The sequence below is a fragment of the Coregonus clupeaformis genome, chromosome 31 (genome assembly GCF_020615455.1).
Source record: "Coregonus clupeaformis isolate EN_2021a chromosome 31, ASM2061545v1, whole genome shotgun sequence".
Taxonomy (NCBI): Eukaryota; Metazoa; Chordata; class Actinopteri; order Salmoniformes; family Salmonidae; genus Coregonus; species Coregonus clupeaformis.
Window position 1 is genome coordinate 35,456,710 of NC_059222.1, and position 17,688 is coordinate 35,474,397.

The 17,688-nt window shown below is 47.9% G+C and overlaps 1 pseudogene; it reads right to left on the reverse strand.

The window, feature by feature from the left end:
* The window catches only part of LOC121548085, a 24,743-nt pseudogene extending 7,886 nt beyond the window's left edge, over positions 1–16,857 (reverse strand).
* Between the last annotated feature and the right edge of the window lie 831 nt (positions 16,858–17,688).

Genomic DNA, 17,688 nt, shown 5'->3' on the forward strand with positions numbered 1-17,688 from the left:
CGTGCGTGCGTGCGTGCGTGCGTGCGTGCGTGCGTGCGTGCGTGCGTGCGTGTGTGTGTGTACGTGCGCACGTGTGCGTGTGCATACGTGTGTCTGTGTCAGTGGGCAGGGAAGGTTTAAACTTGGTGGTTACACTGCCTGATATTATGCAACCAGTCTGGGGAAGTCTGGTTCTGATGAGTGGCCATACTGCTGCCTGCCACCTCAAGGCACACACGCACACACAAACACGCTCACACACACACATACACACACGCACGTACTCAAACTCTCATGCATGATTGCACTGCATGGACAGATATAGTATGAACGCATGCACCATGAAGGCTCCTACTTGGCATATCAGAACATTTGAGAATGGAACTCTTGTCCATCTCGAGTCCAACTCTTATTCAACTATCAAATCCTCAGTTTGAAGATTTTTTAAGAACTGTCCACAATGAAAGGCAGTGACTTTGCTAGCATCTTACATAACAATTTATAAAGTGCAACAACAGAGACACCGCGGTTTCTTTCCATGGCTTGTGAACGATTTAATATTATATTTACGTTTTAGTCATTTAGCAGATGCTCTTATCCAGAGTGACTTACAGGAGCAATTAGGGTTAGGTGCCTTGCTCAAGGGCACATCGAAAGATTTTTCACCTAGTCGGCTTGGGAATTCAAACCAGCAGCCTTTCGGTTACTGGCCAAACACTCTTAACCGCTAGGCTACCTGCTGCGGTTGTGACATGTGACATTTCATGTAAGACTCCCCACCTCCCTCCTAACCCCCTTGCCTTCCTGAATCAGCCTCCATTGCAGGTGGGAGAATGGGGAGAAGGGGAGAGGGGGAAAGGAGGAGGGGAAGAGAGGAGGAAAGGAGGAGGGGAAGAGAGGAGGAAAGGAGGAGAGGAAGAGAGGAGGAAAGGGGGAGGAGAAGAGAGGAGGAAAGGAGGAGGGGAAGAGAGGAGGAAAGGAGGAGAGGAAGAGAGGAGGAAAGGGGGAGGGGAAGAGAGGAGGAAAGGATGAGGGGAAGAGAGGAGGAAAGGATGAGGGGAAGAGAAGAGGAAAGTAGGAGAGGAAGAGAGGAGGAAAGGAGAAGGGGAAGAGAGGAGGAAAGGATGAGGGGAAGAGAGGAGGAAAGGGGGAGATGAAAAGAGGAAGAAAGGAGGAGGGGAAGAGAGGAGGAAAGGAGGAGAGGAAGAGAGGAGGAAAGGGGGAGATGAAAAGAGGAGGAAAGGAGGAGGGAAGAGAGGAGGAAAGGAGGAGAGGAAGAGAGGAGGAAAGGAGAAGGGGAAGAGAGGAGGAAAGGATGAGGGGAAGAGAGGAGGAAAGGGGGAGATGAAAAGAGGAAGAAAGGAGGAGGGGAAGAGAGGAGGAAAGGAGGAGAGGAAGAGAGGAGGAAAGGGGGAGATGAAAAGAGGAGGAAAGGAGGAGGGAAGAGAGGAGGAAAGGAGGAGAGGAAGAGAGGAGGAAAGGAGGAGGGGAAGAGAGAAGGAAAGGGGTGATGAAAAGAGGAGGAAAGGAGGAGAGGAAGAGAGGAAGAAAGGAGGAGAGGAAGAGAGGAGGAAAGGAGGAGAGGAAGAGAGGAGGAACGGAGGAGAGGAAGAGAGGAGGAAAGGGGGAGGGGAAGAGAGGAGGAAAGGAGGAGAGGAAGAGAGGAGGAAAGGAGGAGAGGAAGAGAGGAGGAAAGGGGGAGGGGAAGAGAGGAGGAAAGAAGGAGGGGAAGAGAGGGGGAAAGGAGGAGGGGAAGAGAGGAGGAAAGGGGAGATGAAAAGAGGAGGAAAGGAGGAGAGGAAGAGAGGAGGAAAGGAGGAGGGGAAGAGAGGAGGAAAGGGGGAGATGAAAAGAGGAGGAAAGGAGGAGAGGAAGAGAGGAGGAAAGGAGGAGAGGAAGAGAGGAGGAAAGGGGGAGGGGAAGAGAGGAGGAAAGGATGAGGGGAAGAGAAGAGGAAAGTAGGAGAGGAAGAGAGGAGGAAAGGAGAAGGGGAAGAGAGGAGGAAAGGAGGAGGGGAAGAGAGGAGGAAAGGGGAGATGAAAAGAGGAGGAAAGGAGGAGAGGAAGAGAGGAGGAAAGGAGGAGGGGAAGAGAGGAGGAAATGAGGAGGGGAAGAGAGGAGGAACGGAGGAGAGGAAGAGAGGAGGAAAGGGGGAGGGGAAGAGAGGAGGAAAGGAGGAGAGGAAGAGAGGAGGAAAGGAGGAGAGGAAGAGAGGAGGAAAGGGGGAGGGGAAGAGAGAAGGAAAGAAGGAGGGGAAGAGAGGGGGAAAGGAGGAGGGGAAGAGAGGAGGAAAGGGGAGATGAAAAGAGGAGGAAAGGAGGAGAGGAAGAGAGGAGGAAAGGAGGAGGGGAAGAGAGGAGGAAAGGGGGAGATGAAAAGAGGAGGAAAGGAGGAGAGGAAGAGAGGAGGAAAGGAGGAGAGGAAGAGAGGAGGAAAGGGGGAGGGGAAGAGATGAGGAAAGGATGAGGGGAAGAGAAGAGGAAAGTAGGAGAGGAAGAGAGGAGGAAAGGAGAAGGGGAAGAGAGGAGGAAAGGATGAGGGGAAGAGAGGAGGAAAGGGGGAGATGAAAGGAGGAGGGGAAGAGAGGAGGAAAGGAGGAGAGGAAGAGAGGAGGAAAGGGGGAGATGAAAAGAGGAGGAAATGAGTAGGGAAGAGAGGAGGAAAGGAGGAGAGGAAGAGAGGAGGAAAGGAGGAGGGGAAGAGAGGAGGAAAGGAGGAGACGAAGAGTGGAGGAAAGGAGGAGAGGAAGAGAGGAGGAAAGGGGGAGGGGAAGAGAGGAGGAAAGGAGGAGGGGAAGAGAGGAGGAAAGGGGTGATGAAAAGAGGAGGAAAGGAGGAGAGGAAGAGAGGAGGAAAGGGGGAGATGAAAAGAGGAGGAAAGAAGGATAGGAAGAGAGGAGGAAAGGAGAAGGGGAAGAGAATAGGAAAGGATGAGGGGAAGAGAGGAGGAGAGTAGGAGAGGAAGAGAGGAGGAAAGGAGGAGAGGAAGAGAGGAGGAAAGGAGGAGGGGTAGAGAGAAGGAAAGGAGGAGAGAAAGAGAGGAGGAAAGGGGAGATGAAAAGAGGAAGAAAGGAGGAGAGGAAGAGAGGAGGAAAGGAGGAGGGGAAGAGAGGAGGGAAGGAGAAGAGGAAGAGAGGAGGAATGGATGAGGGGAAGAGAGGAGGAAGGGATGAGGGGAAGAGAGGAGGAAAGGAGGAGGGGAAGAGAGGAGGAAAGGGGGAGATGAAAAGAGGAGGAAAGGAGGAGAGGAAGAGAGGAGGAAAGGAGGAGAGGAAGAGAGGAGGAAAGGGGGAGGGGAAGAGAGGAGGAAAGGATGAGGGGAAGAGAGGAGGAAAGGAGGAGAGGAAGAGAGGGGGAAAGGAGGAGGGGAAGAGAGGAGGAAAGGAGGAGAGGAAGAGAGGAAGAAAGGGGGAGATTAAAATAGGAGGAAAGGAGGAGAGGAAGAGAAGAGGAAAGGAGGAGAGGAAGAGAGGAGGAAAGGAGGAGGGGAAGAGAGGAGGAAAGGATGAGGGGAAGAGAGGAGGAAAGGGGGAGATGAAAAGAGGAGGAAAGGAGGAGGGGAAGAGAGGAGGAAAGGATGAGGGGAAGAGAGGAGGAAAGGGGGAGATGAAAAGAGGAGGAAAGGAGGAGGGAAGAGAGGAGGAAAGGAGGAGGGAAGAGAGGAGGAAAGGAGGAGAGGATGAGAGGAGGAAAGGATTAGGGGAAGAGAGGAGGAAAGGAGGAGAGGAAGAGAGGAGGAAGAAGGAGATAAAAAGAGGAGGAAAGGAGGAAAGGAGGAGGGGAAGACAGGAGGAAAGGATGAGGGGAAGAGACGAAGAAAGGAGGAGAGGAAGAGAGGAGGAAAGGATGAGGGGAAGAGAGGAGGAAAGGAGGAGAGGAAGAGAAGAGGAAAAGAGGAGGGGAAGAGAGGAGGAAAGGAGGAGGGGAAGGGAGGAGGAAAGGAGGAGGGGAAGAGAGGAGGAAAGGAGGAGAGGAAGAGAGGAGGAAAGGGGGAGAGGAAGAGAGGAGGAAAGGATGAGGGGAAGAGAGGAGGAAAGGAGGAGAGGAAGAAGGGAGGAACGGGGGAGATGAAAAGAGGAGAAAAGGAGGAGAGGAAGAGAGGAGGAAAGGAGGAGGGGAAGAGAGGAGGAATGGGGGAGATGAAAAGAGGAGGAAAGGAGGAGGGAAGAGAGGAGGAAGGAGGAAAGGAAGAGAGGAGGAAAGGAGGAGAGGAAGAGAGGAGGAAAGGGGGAGATGAAAAGAGGAGGAAAGGAGGAGAGGAAGAGAGGAGGAAAGGATGAGAGGAAGAGAGAAGGAATGGAGGAGAGGAAGAGAGGAGTAAATGATGAGGGGCAGAGAGGAGGAAAGGAGGAGAGGAAGAGAGGAGGAAAGGGGGAGATGAAAAGAGGAGGAAAGGGGGTAAGGATGAGGGGAAGAGAGGAGGAAAGGATGAGGGGAAGAGAGGGGGAAAGGAGGAGAGGAAGTGAGGAGGAAAGGAGGAGAGGAAGGGAGGAGGAAAGGAGGAGGGGAAGAAGGAGAAAAGGAGGAGAGGAAGAGAGGAGGAAAGGGGAGATGGAAAGAGGAGGAAAGGAGGAGGGGAAGAGAGGAGGAAGGAGGAAAGTAAGAGAGGAGGAATTGAGGAGAGGAAGAGAGTAGGAAAGGGAGAGATGAAAAGAGGAGGAAATGAGAAGAGGAAGAGAGTAGGAAAGGAGGAGAGGAAGAGAGGAGGAAAGGATGAGAGGAAGAGAGGAGGAAATGAGGAGAGGAAGAGAGGAGGAAAGGATTAGGGGAAGAGAGGAGGAAAGGAGGAGAGGAAGAAGGGAGGAACGGGGGAGATGAAAAGAGGAGAAAAGGAGGAGAGGAAGAGAGGAGGAAAGGAGGAGGGGAAGAGAGGAGGAATGGGGAGATGAAAAGAGGAGGAAATGAGGAGGGAAGAGAGGAGGAAGGAGGAAAGGAAGAGAGGAGGGAAGGAGGAGAGGAAGAGAGGAGGAAAGGGGGAGATGAAAAGAGGAGGAAAGGAGGAGAGGAAGAGAGGAGGAAAGGATGAGAGGAAGAGAGAAGGAATGGAGGAGAGGAAGAGAGGAGGAAAGGGTGAGGGGCAGAGAGGAGGAAAGGAGGAGAGGAAGAGAGGAGGAAAGGGGGAGATGAAAAGAGGAGGAAAGGGGGAAAGGATGAGGGGAAGAGAGGGGGAAAGGAGGAGAGTAAGTGAGGAGGAAAGGAGGAGAGGAAGGGAGGAGGAAAGGAGGAGGGGAAGAAGGAGAAAAGGAGGAGAGGAAGAGAGGAGGAAAGGGGGAGATGGAAAGAGGAGGAAAGGAGGAGGGGAAGAGAGGAGGAAGGAGGAAAGTAAGAGAGGAGGAAATGAGGAGAGGAAGAGAGGAGGAAAGGGGGAGATGAAAAGAGGAGGAAAGGAGAAGAGGAAGAGAGTAGGAAAGGAGGAGAGGAAGAGAGGAGGAAAGGATGAGAGGAAGAGAGGAGGAAATGAGGAGAGGAAGAGAGGAGGAAAGGATTAGGGGAAGAGAGGAGGAAAGGAGGAGAGGAAGAGAGGAGGAAGGGGGAGATGAAAAGAGGAGGAAAGAAGGAAAGGAGGAGGGGAAGACAGGAGGAAAGGATGAGGGGAAGAGACGAGGAAAGGAGGAGAGGAAGAGAGGAGGAAAGGATGAGGGGAAGAGAGGAGGAAAGGAGGAGAGGAAGAGAGGAGGAAAGGAGGAGGGGAAGAGAGGAGGAAAGGAGGAGGGGAAGGGAGGAGGAAAGGAGGAGGGGAAGAGAGGAGGAAAGGAGGAGAGGAAGAGAGGACGAAAGGGGGAGGGGAAGAGGTAAAGGTTGGCGCTGAATGCCAGATGTTACCGATAGAGGAACAGACATGACTTCAAAAACACACACGCTCTCTCTCTCTCTCTCTCTCTCTCTCTCTCTCACACACACACACACACACACACACACACACACACACACACACACTTTCTGACCGCTACAGAGGTTGTTCCTCTCCCCTGTTGACATGAGTATTAGGAGAGAATGTCAGAATAATCAGTAATGATCAATCCTGTAGATACTGCTGCCTGGCTCACAGTTCACAGGGTCCTCTACTAACTCTCAGCCTCTCAGCCTCACCATGTAACTAAATACTTTAAACGTCATGATTCTGCAGGACCAAGTGCTTGGAATGGTTCTACTGGTCCCTAGCTGTGTATTGCCGCTTTCCATGTTATCTGTTGTCTGTAGCTTGTGAGGTGCGGAAACACTTTGTTGCTTTTATGGATTTAGTTTTGTTACTTTTTGTGCTATTGCTCTGTCTGTCTGTTTGCTACGTGTTGCTTCTCCTATGTTGCTCTGTCTGTCTGTTTGCTACGTGTTGCTTCTCCTATGTTGCTCTGTCTGTCTGTTTGCTACGTGTTGCTTCTCCTATGTTGCTCTGTCTGTCTGTTTGCTACGTGTTGCTTCTCCTATGTTGCTCTGTCTGTCTGTTTGCTACGTGTTGCTTCTCCTATGTTGCTCTGTCTGTCTGTTTGCTACGTGTTGCTTCTCCTATGTTGCTCTGTCTGTCTGTTTGCTACGTGTTGCTTCTCCTATGTTGCTCTGCATGTGCTCACTACTCATTGTCTGTCAGTATTGTAATTGTAATTGTTTTTAATAACCTGCCCAGGGTCTGTGGCTGACTAAAACCGGCACTTTTACTGAAACGTTGATTAATGTGCACTGTCCCTGTAAAAATATAAATAAACTCAAAAGCAATATATACACTGAGTGTACAAAACATTAGGAACACCTGCTCTTTCCATGACATAGATTGACCAGGTGAATCCAGGTGAAAGCCATGATCCCTTATTGATGTCACTTGTTAAATCTACTTCAATCAGTGTAGATGAAAGGGAGGACAGGTTAAAAAAAAAATTCTAAGCCTTGAGACAATTGAGAGATGGATTGTGTATGTGTGCCATTCAGAGGGTGAATGGGCAAGAAAAAAAATGTAAGTGCCTTTGAATGGGTTATGGTAGTAGGTGCCAGGCGCACCAGTTTGTGTTAAGAACTGCAACAGTGCTGGGTTTTTCACGCTCAACAGTTTCCTGTGTGCACCAAGAATGGTCAACCACCCAAAGGACATCCAGCCAATTTGGCACAACCATGTGAAGCATTGGAGTCAACATGGGCCAGCATCCCTGCTCTCCTCAGACGCTCCTACAGACAATAGAACACCTCTGCCAGTGAACTGATCCTCTGCCAATCACAGCATGGTACCAGCAGAAGGGGCAACCCAGTAATCATGTGTGTGGACCAGCTTAAATGCAGTGGTGTAAAGTACTTAAGTAAAAATACTTTAAAGTACTACTTAAGTCATTTTTGGGGGTATCTGTACTTTACTATTTCTATTTTTGACAACTTTTACTTTTACTTCACTACATTCCTAAAGAAGATATTGTACTTTTTACTCCATACATTTTCCCTGAGATCCCAAAGTACTCTTTACTTTTTGAATGCTTAGCAGGACTGGAAAATTGTGAAATTCAAACACTTGTCAAGAAAACACGTGATCGTCCCTACTGCCTCTGGTCTGGACTCACTAAACACAAATCAATCTTTTGTAAATAATGTCTGAATGTTGGAGTGCGCCCCTGGCTATCCATACATTTAAAAAACAAAAAAATGGTGCCGTCTGGTTTGCATAATATAAGGAATTTTAAATGATTTATACTTTTACTTTAACTTTTGAAACGTAAGTATATTTTAGCAATTACATTTACTTTTGATACTTCAGTATATTTTAAACCAAATACTTTTAGACTTTTACTCAAGTAGTATTTTACTGGGTGACTTTCACTTTTACTTGAGTAACTTTCTATTAAGGTATCTATACTTTTACTCAAGTATGACAATTGGGTACTGTTTCCACCACTGCTTAAATGTGACACTGGACTGGAGGAAGAGGAGACTGTGTCTTTAATGGAGGACAGGCAGCTCTGGAAGTCTCACTCTTCCTGCAGTCGACCCCAGACAACCAGATGATTAATGAATGTGATAAACATACATTTAATTATCTGTGCCCAAACAGGTCTGTGCCCAAACAGTTTGAGCTTCTACTTCTAAAAATCCACCTTTCCAGAAATAAGTCTCTCACTGTTGCTGCTTGCTACAGACCCCCCTCAGCCCCCAGATGTGCCCTGGACACCATATGTGAATTGATTGCCCCCCATTTATCCTCAGAGTTCGTACTGCTTGGTGACCTAAATTGGGATATGCTTAATACCCCGGCCATCCTACAATCCAAACTAGATGCCCTCAACCTCACGCAAATTATCAACGAACCTACCAGGTACAACCCTAAATCCGTAAACATGGGTACCCTCATAGATATCATCCTGACTAACATACCCTCTAAATACACCTCAGCTGTCTTCAACCAGGATCTCAGCGATCACTGCCTTATTGCCTGCGTCCGTAACGGGTCCGCGGTCAAACGACCACCCTCATCACTGTCAAACGCTCCCTAAAACACTTTAGCGAGCAGGCCTTCCTAATTGACCTGGCCCAGGTATCCTGGATGGATATAGATCTCATTCCGTCAGTAGAGGATGCCTGGTTGTTCCTTAAAAGTAATTTCCTCTCAATCTTAAATAAACATGCCCCATTCAAAAATACAGAACTAAGAACCGATATAGCCCCTGGTTCTCCTCAGACTTGACTGCCCTTGACCAGCACAAAAACATCCTGTGGCGTACTGCATTAGCATCAAATAGCCCCCGCGATATGCAACTTTTCAGGGAAGTTAGGAACCAATATACACAAGCAGTCAGGAAAGCAAAGGCAAACTTTTTCAAACAGAAATTTGCATCCTGTAGCACTAACTCCAAAAAGTTTTGGGACACTGTAAAGTCCATGGAGAATAAGAGCACTTCCTCCCAGTTGCCCACTGCACTGAGGCTAGGAAACACTATCACCACCGATAAATCTACAATAATCGAGAATTTCAACAAGCATTTTGCTACAGCTGGCCATGCTTTCCATCTGGCTACCACTACCCCGGCCACCAACTCTGCACCCTCGGCTGAAACTTGCCCATGCCCCCCCCGCTTCTCCTTCACACAAATTCAGACAGCAGACGTTTTGAAAGAGCTGCAAAATCTGGACCCCTACAAATCAGCTGGGCTAGACAATCTGGACCCTTTCTTTCTAAAACTAGCCGCAATTGTCGCAACCCCCTATTACTAGTCTGTTCAACCTCTCTTTCATAATGTCTGAGATCCCCAGAGATTGGAAAGCTGCCGCGGTCATCCCCCTCTTCAAAGGGGGTGACACTCTAGATCCAAACTGCTACAGACCTATATCCATCCTGCCCTGCCTTTCGAAAGTATTTGAAAGCCAAGTTAACAAACAGATCACCGACCATTTCGAATACCACCGTACCTTCTCCGCTATGCAATCCGGTTTCCGAGCTGGTCATGGGTGCACTTCAGCCACGCTCAAGGTCCTAAACGATATTATAACCGCGATTGATAATAGACAGTACTGTGCAGCCGTCTTCATCGACCTGGCCAAGGCTTTCGACTCTGTCAACCACCGCATTCTTATTGGCAGACTAAATAGCCTTGGTTTCTCAAATGACTGCCTCGCCTGGTTCACCAACTACTTCTCAGATAGAGTTCAGTGTGTCAAATCGGAGGGCCTGTTGTCTGGACCTATGGCAGTCTCTATGGGGGTGCCACAGGGTTCAATTCTTGGGCCGACACTTTTCTCCGTGTATATCAATGATGTCGCTCTTGCTGCTGGTGACTCTCAGATCCACCTCTACGCAGACGACACCATTTTGTATACATCTGGCCCTTCATTGGACACTGTGTTAACAAACCTCCAAACGAGCTTCAATGCAATACAACACTCCTTCAGTAGCCTCCAACTGCTCTTAAACACTAGTAAAACTAAATGCATGCTTTTCAATCGAACGCTGCTGGCACCCGCCCACCCGACTAGAATCACCACTCTTGACGGGTCTGACCTAGAGTATGTGGACAACTACAAATACCTAGGTGTCTGGTTAGACTGTAAACTCTCCTTCCAGACTCACATAAAGAATCTCCAATCCAAAGTTAAATCTAGAATCGGCTTCCTATTTCGCAACAAAGCCTCCTTCACTCATGCTGCCAAACATGCCCTCATAAAACTGACTATCCTACCGATCCTTGACTTCGGCGATGTCATTTACAAAATAGCCTCCAACACTCTACTCAGCAAATTGGATGTAGTCTATCACAGTGCCATCCGTTTTGTCTCCAAAGCCCCATACGCTACCCACCACTGTGACCTGTACGCTCTTGTTGGCTGGTCCTCACTACATGTTCGTCGTCAAACCCACTGGCTCCAGGCCATCTATAAATCACTGCTAGGCAAATCAAATCAAATCAAATCAAATCAAATCAAATTTTATTGGTCACATGCGCCGAATACAACAGGTGCAGACATTACAGTGAAATGCTTACTTACAGCCCTTAACCAACAGAGCATTTATTTTAAACAAAAAAGTAAGAATAAAACAACAACAAAAAAGTGTTGAGAAAAAAAGAGCAGAAGTAAAAATAAAGTGACAGTAGGGAGGCTATATATACAATAGAATAAAGTGACAGTAGGGAGGCTATATATACAGGGGGGTACCGTTGCATAGTCAATGTGCGGGGGCACCGGCTAGTTGAGGTAGTTGAGGTAATATGTACATGTGGGTAGAGTTAAAGTGACTATGCATAAATACTTAACAGAGTAGCAGCAGCGTAAAAGTATGGGGTGGGGGGCAGTGCAAATAGTCCGGGTAGCCATGATTAGCTGTTCAGGAGTCTTATGGCTTGGGGGTAGAAGCTGTTGAGAAGTCTTTTGGACCTAGACTTGGCACTCCGGTACCGCTTGCCGTGCGGTAGCAGAGAGAACAGTCTATGACTAGGGTGACTGGAGTCTTTGACAATTTTGAGGGCCTTCCTCTGACACCGCCTGGTATAGAGGTCCTGGATGGCAGGGAGCTTTGCCCCTGTGATGTACTGGGCCGTACGCACTACCCTCTGTAGTGCCTTGCGGTCAGAGGCCAAGCAGTTGCCATACCAGGCGGTGATGCAACCAGTCAGGATGCTCTCGATGGTGCAGCTGTAGAATTTTTTGAGGATCTGAGGACCCATGCCAAATCTTTTTAGTCTCCTGAGGGGGAATAGGCTTTGTCGTGCCCTCTTCACGACTGTCTTGGTGTGTTTGGACCATGATAGTTCGTTGGTGATGTGGACACCAAGGAACTTGAAGCTCTCAACCTGTTCCACTACAGCCCCGTCGATGAGAATGGGGGCGTGCTCAGTCCTCTTTTTTTTTCCTGTAGTCCACAATCATCTCCTTTGTCTTGGTCACGTTGAGGGAGAGGTTGTTGTCCTGGCACCACACGGCCAGATCTCTGACCTCCTCCCTATAGGCTGTCTCATCGTTGTCGGTGATCAGGCCTACCACTGTTGTGTCGTCGGCAAACTTAATGATGGTGTTGGAGTCGTGCCTGGCCATGCAGTCATGGGTGAACAGAGAGTACAGGAGGGGACTGAGCACGCACCCCTGAGGGGCCCCGTGTTGAGGATCAGTGTGGCAGATGTGTTGTTACCTACCCTTACCACCTGGGGCGGCCCGTCAGGAAGTCCAGGATCCAGTTGCAGAGGGAGGTGTTTAGTCCCAGGATCCTTAGCTTAGTGATGAGCTTTGAGGGCACTATGGTGTTGAATGCTGAGCTGTAGTCAATGAATAGCATTCTCACGTAGGTGTTCCTCTTGTCCAGGTGGGAAAGGGCAGTGTGGAGTGCGATAGAGATTGCATCATCTGTGGATCTGTTGGGGCGGTATGCAAATTGGAGTGGGTCTAGGGTTTCTGGGATTATGCTGTTGATGTGAGCCATGACCAGTCTTTCAAAGCACTTCATGGCTACAGACGTCAGTGCCACGGGTTGGTAGTCATTTAGGCAGGTTATCTTAGAGTTCTTGGGCACGGGGACTATGGTGGTCTGCTTGAAACATGTTGGTATTACAGACTCAGTCAGGGACATGTTGAAAATGTCAGTGAAGACACTTGCCAGTTGGTCAGCACATGCTCGGAGTACACGTCCTGGTAATCCGTCTGGCCCTGCGGCCTTGTGAATGTTGACCTGCTTAAAAGTCTTACTCACATCGGCTACGGAGAGCGTGATCACATAGTCGTCCGGAACAGCTGGTGCTCTCATGCATGCTTCAGTGTTGCTTGCCTCGAAGCGAGCATAGAAGTGGTTTAGCTCGTCTGGTAGGCTTGTGTCACTGGGCAGCTCGCGGCTGTGCTTCCCTTTGTAGTCTGTAATAGTTTTCAAGCCCTGCCACATCCGACGAGCGTCAGAGCCAGTGTAGTATGATTCAATCTTAGACCTGTATTGACTCTTTGCCTGTTTGATGGTTCGTCGGAGGTCATAGCGGGATTTCTTATAAGCGTCCGGGTTAGAGTCCCGTTCCTTGAAAGCGGCAGCTCTACCCTTTAGCTCAGTGCGGATGTTTCCTGTAATCCATGGCTTCTGGTTGGGGTATGTACGTACGGTCACTGTGGGGACGACATCATCGATGCACTTATTGATGAAGCCAGTGACTGATGTGGTGTACTCCTCAATGCTGTCTGAAGAATCCCGGAACATGTTCCAGTCTGTGCTAGCAAAACAGTCCTGTAGCTTAGCATCTGCGTCATCTGACCACTTTTTTATTAGCCGAATCACTGGTGCTTCCTGCTTCAGTTTTTGCTTATAAGCAGGAATCAGGAGGATAGAGTTATGGTCAGATAACTGGTCAGATAAATCCCCGCTTTATCTTAGCTCATTGGTCACCATAGCAGCACCCACCCGTAGTCTGCGCTCCAGCAGGTATATCTCACTGGTCATTCCCAAAGCCAACACCTCCTTTGGCCGCCATTCCTTCCAGTTCTCTGCTGCCAATGACTGGAACGAATTGCAAAAATCTCTGAAGCTGGAGACTCTTATCTCCCTCACTAACTTTAAGCATCAGTTGTCAGAGCACCTTACCGATCACTGCACCTGTACACAGCCCATCTGAAATTAGCCCACCCAACTACCTCATCCCTATATTGTTATTTATTTTGCTCTTTTGCACCCCAGTATCTCTATTTGCACATAATCTCTTGCACATCTAGCATTCCAGTGTTAATACTATTGTAATTATTTTGCACTATAGCCTATTTATTGCCTTACCTCCATAACTTGCTACATTTGCACACACAGTATATATATTTTCTGTTGTATTTTTGACTTTATGTTTTTTACCCCATATGTAACTCTGTGTTGTTTTTATCGCACTGCTTTGCTTTATCTTGGCCAGGTCGCAGTTGTAAATGAGAACTTGTTCTCAACTGGCTTACCTGGTTAAATAAAGGTGAAATAAATAAATAAAATACATTGAAAATGTGAATGTTACTTTGAGCCACTCTACAAAAATACTTTTTATTGAGTAAGGCCCTCTTATCCAACTTATTTTCATAATGAAACCCTTCATTCTGAATTAACCAGATGACCATCTCTGAGCCCTCACGGTCAAGCCAACCGTGTCAATCTGAATAGCATATGAATTAAGCCCTAGTCCTTTTAAATAAGCTCTCATCCTAGTGGACACTGCTGTCTCCGTCCCAAAGCCTCCAGTGTGATTCCTGCTAACAGTCAGAGCACATCAAATCTACTTCTGTTTATCATGCAACACACAGGAGAGAAATGATGCCTGTTCATTTCACCCACTCAACAATCTACATTATTTTATATAGCTGCTAAGGATGTACTGAGTATACACACACACAACCTTCACACACCAACACATGCTCGAGCATGTGCACACACACACACACACACACACACACACACACACACACACACCTGCTTATTCCCCTGGCTGACGGCTGAACGCGATGATTCATACTCTGGTTGTGAAGAGATTATTCTAGCCTCCAGCTTCCTTCAACAGTCTTACATGGATGGAGACACTAAGGACTGTTTACAATCACTTTGTCAAGTCTCTTCTAGTAGCCTAGCAGTTAGAGCATTAGGGCAAGTAACTGAAAGGTCGCTGGTTTGAATACCCAAGCCGACAAGGTGAAAAATCTGTCGATGTGCACTTGAGCAAGGCACTTAACCCTAATTTGCTCCAGGGGCGCCGTACTTCTATGGCTGACCCTGTAAAACAACTTTCACTGCTTTTATAGTACGTTATTCCAGTTCTACTGTGGGATGTGCTGCTTCACTGGTCTCTTTCAACTCACTGTCATTCTATGAATCCCTGCGACGGCTAACAAACACAGGTTATCCAAAGTAAGACAGGAAAATGTACTCACAATAATTTGCATAATCTTGGCACCCAGAACCAAATCAACTAAAACAGTCACGAGCTAATATAATTTGGATAATCTGTAAAACATACAGATAACCTTGCTTCTCTCGCTAAACTCTCCCATTTAATTCCTGAGTAGCTTCAAGGAAGTTGTTTCATGGATTATGGATATGGCTAAAAACTGTTCTCTGACATACAGTAGCCTATACCACTCACCTCCACTTGGACCTGCTGTATCATCTTATATGACTGACTGTTCAGAGCATAACTGGATTTAAATACACCCTGGATTCTCTGCTTTTCAGGAAGAGGGAAGTGGTGTGATGGAATGGGTATGGGCTAACTTGAACACTGCACTTAGCTATAGATCACTTCTGTCAAACCAGCCAGCACCTGCTGAACAATATAATTGTTTTTTTCTCATAGACCATGTGTAACAGGGTGAAGGTGCCTGAATGGCAGTAATCATGTGATTTTAAAACGGTGTGCTCATTAGTCTGTGTGCTCTGATTGGTTGTAGGTATGACTCTGGAGAATGCACCTCCACCTGTTTCCTACAAAGTGATGGTGCATTTCCTACATATTTAACTCTTTATATGATACCTGATTCTGCATTTAAAAAAGTATCTCTACAACAATGTATACTGAACTCAGGTGTGAGTGGGATCTGCCTGGCCCAGGGGTGGACTGGGACCAGAAATCTGCCTTGGAATTTCTAACACACTGGAGAAAAAAGATCCTTGAGGCCCCCACACCGGTCCATTTTTTGTTTTGCCCCCATTATTAGCCAGATAATGATCATTTTGCACACAAAAAAACAAGTTAGACAGGCCAATGGAACAGCCTGAAATGCCAGATGGCCAGTCCACCCCTATCCTGGCCTATTACCTCTCTTGAACTCCTCCAGCATCACATCCAGTTTGGTGTCTCTGAACACACAGTGCATGGGGTGTTTGTAGAACTGGGTGATGGTCTTCAGCGGGGTGCAGTCATCCGGGTCCACGAAAGCCAGGTCTTTGACGAAGAGGATATCAATGATGTTGGACCTGTCGTTCTCATAGACCAGGATCCGGGTGAACCCGCTCTGCATGATTTCAGACATAGTACAGAAGTCTAAAACAGCATCTGAGGAGAGCATATAACAGTCCGCCAGCGGGGTATGAACTTCTTCTACGGTCTTGGTGCGTATCTCCAGAGCGCCCTGGATGATGTTTAATTCCTCTTTGACCAGGTCATGGTAGGGGTCTGTGACGCGCAGCATGGCCACCAGTTTCTCTCTGGTGTAGAAGTTACTGATCTCCTGGTGAAGCATGATGTCTAGGAGCTTGGAGATTGGGTAGGAGATGAGGAAGGAGACCAGCATTAGAAGCCAGGTGGCCCAGATGGTTTTGGAGGCAATGGCTAGGCTGTCTGGACGCCACAGAGTGAGGCAGGATCTCTCCTATGAAGAATATACCAAAGGTGCAGGTAACAAGGGAGGTGGGAGTCATCCCTATAATCTGGCACATCCACCCCACGAAACAGGTGTTGGTCAGCACGTTTCCCAGTACCACAGTACACAGGATGTAGTTGCCATGTTTACACACAGATTCTATCTTGTGCGCATATTTTTGTTCCTTCTCGGTGCCGCTGTTTTGGAGGACGCGGAGCTCGACGGGATCCATGGCTAGCATGCTGATGTTCAGCCCGCTGCAGAGCGCAGAGAGTCCCAATAGTATCACTGCCACCCCCAACTGGAGCCACACATCCGCCTGCGGGGGTTGCACCACTATGGCTAGCCAGAATTCTCTGGTGCTGAAATGCTCCCACTTCACCCCATCAAACGCACACATTGAGTAGTATTTGATCCGCTCATATTTGCACAGGTCTTTGGCGAGCAGCTCCACTATAGAATCAGAATCAAATTCCAAAAAGGTCATCATCAGACAAAAGAAAAACGCACAATAACATTTACGATTATTATTTTTTAAATTAAATCCATGATTCAACAACGACAAACACATGTAACTATTGACTAAATAAACTGACCTAGAACAGAGTTGTGGCTGGACGCAGACCTGAAAGAACCCAGGAGCTCGATGTCAGAACTCAGAGCGTACTCGTCCATGCACGGGTTCCGTTTGGGATGGACCTAAATACAAATGGATATTTTATCACGATATTTAGGCTATTTCATAAAACATATTTCATCTATAGCTTTAGGGGTAAATGGTCAATACACTAAATAAACTGACCAGTCTCTCCCCCTCTCCTCTCTCTCGCTCTCCACCTGGCTCTTCTATGAAGGCTATCCATGGTGCGACAGCGGCAGCTTCTGGTCTCCCACTCCCAGAGTGGTTGTTGGCTCTCTGTGTAACCGAGGATGCTGCATAGTAAACCTGCAGCATGAACCGCGTCCCCTCAGTCGCCTGGAGCAGCCCATCCTGCACAGACAGCTCTCTGGCTTTAGTGTCCTCTGGGCGGACACCAAGCAATCCCTTCGCCGGGGCTGGGAGAAAGAAGAGGAGGATGAGATGGGTGAAGAGGTGAAACGACAGCAGGCGGCAGAGGGACATTGGCAGAGGTTGGGTCACGTGGTCACGGTTTTTACGCGGGCTCTGCTTTAATCAGCATAACAGCTGGAGAGCCACCCACGGAGGAGAGAGAGAAGAAAGGCCAAGAGACACAGAAAGAAAGAAAGAGAGAGAGAGAGAGAGAGAGAGAGAGAGAGAGAGAGAGAGAGAGAGAGAGAGAGAGAGAGAGAGAGAGAGAGAGAGAGAGAGAGAAGAGTGTAAATGCACATTTACAGGGCATGTGCGCACCTTACAAAATCCCATGCAGTACAATGACATAATGTAATTTTGCTTGCCATTATGGTCTAAAAATAGAAGACAGGAAATGCCCTATCGTCAGAGCTACTTCCCAGTGTGACTGTCTGTCGCTCCGTGCAGGCAGAGATCCCAATCATAGAAACACACCAAATAGGCTACTCTACTGTACTGTACTGTCTGTGTGTGTGTGTGTGTGTGTGTGTGTGTGTGTGTGTGTGTGTGTGTGTGTGTGTGTGTGTGTGTGTGTGTGTGTGTGTGTGTGTGTGTGTGTGTGTGTGTGTGTGTGTGTGTGTGTGTGTGTGTGTGTGTGTGTGTGTGTGTGTGTGTGTGTGTGTGTGTGTGTGTGTGTGTGTGTGTGTGTGTGTGTGTGTGTGTGTGTGTGTGCAGTGGTGTAAAGTACTTCGGTCGGTCAAAATACTTTAAAGTACTACTTAAGTCGTTTTTTGGGGGTATCTGTACTTTACTTTACTATTTATATTTTTGACTACTTTTACTTTTACTCCACTACATTCCTAAAAAATATATGTTTTTATTCCTTTAATTTTCCCTGAAACCCAAAAGTACTGTTACATATCG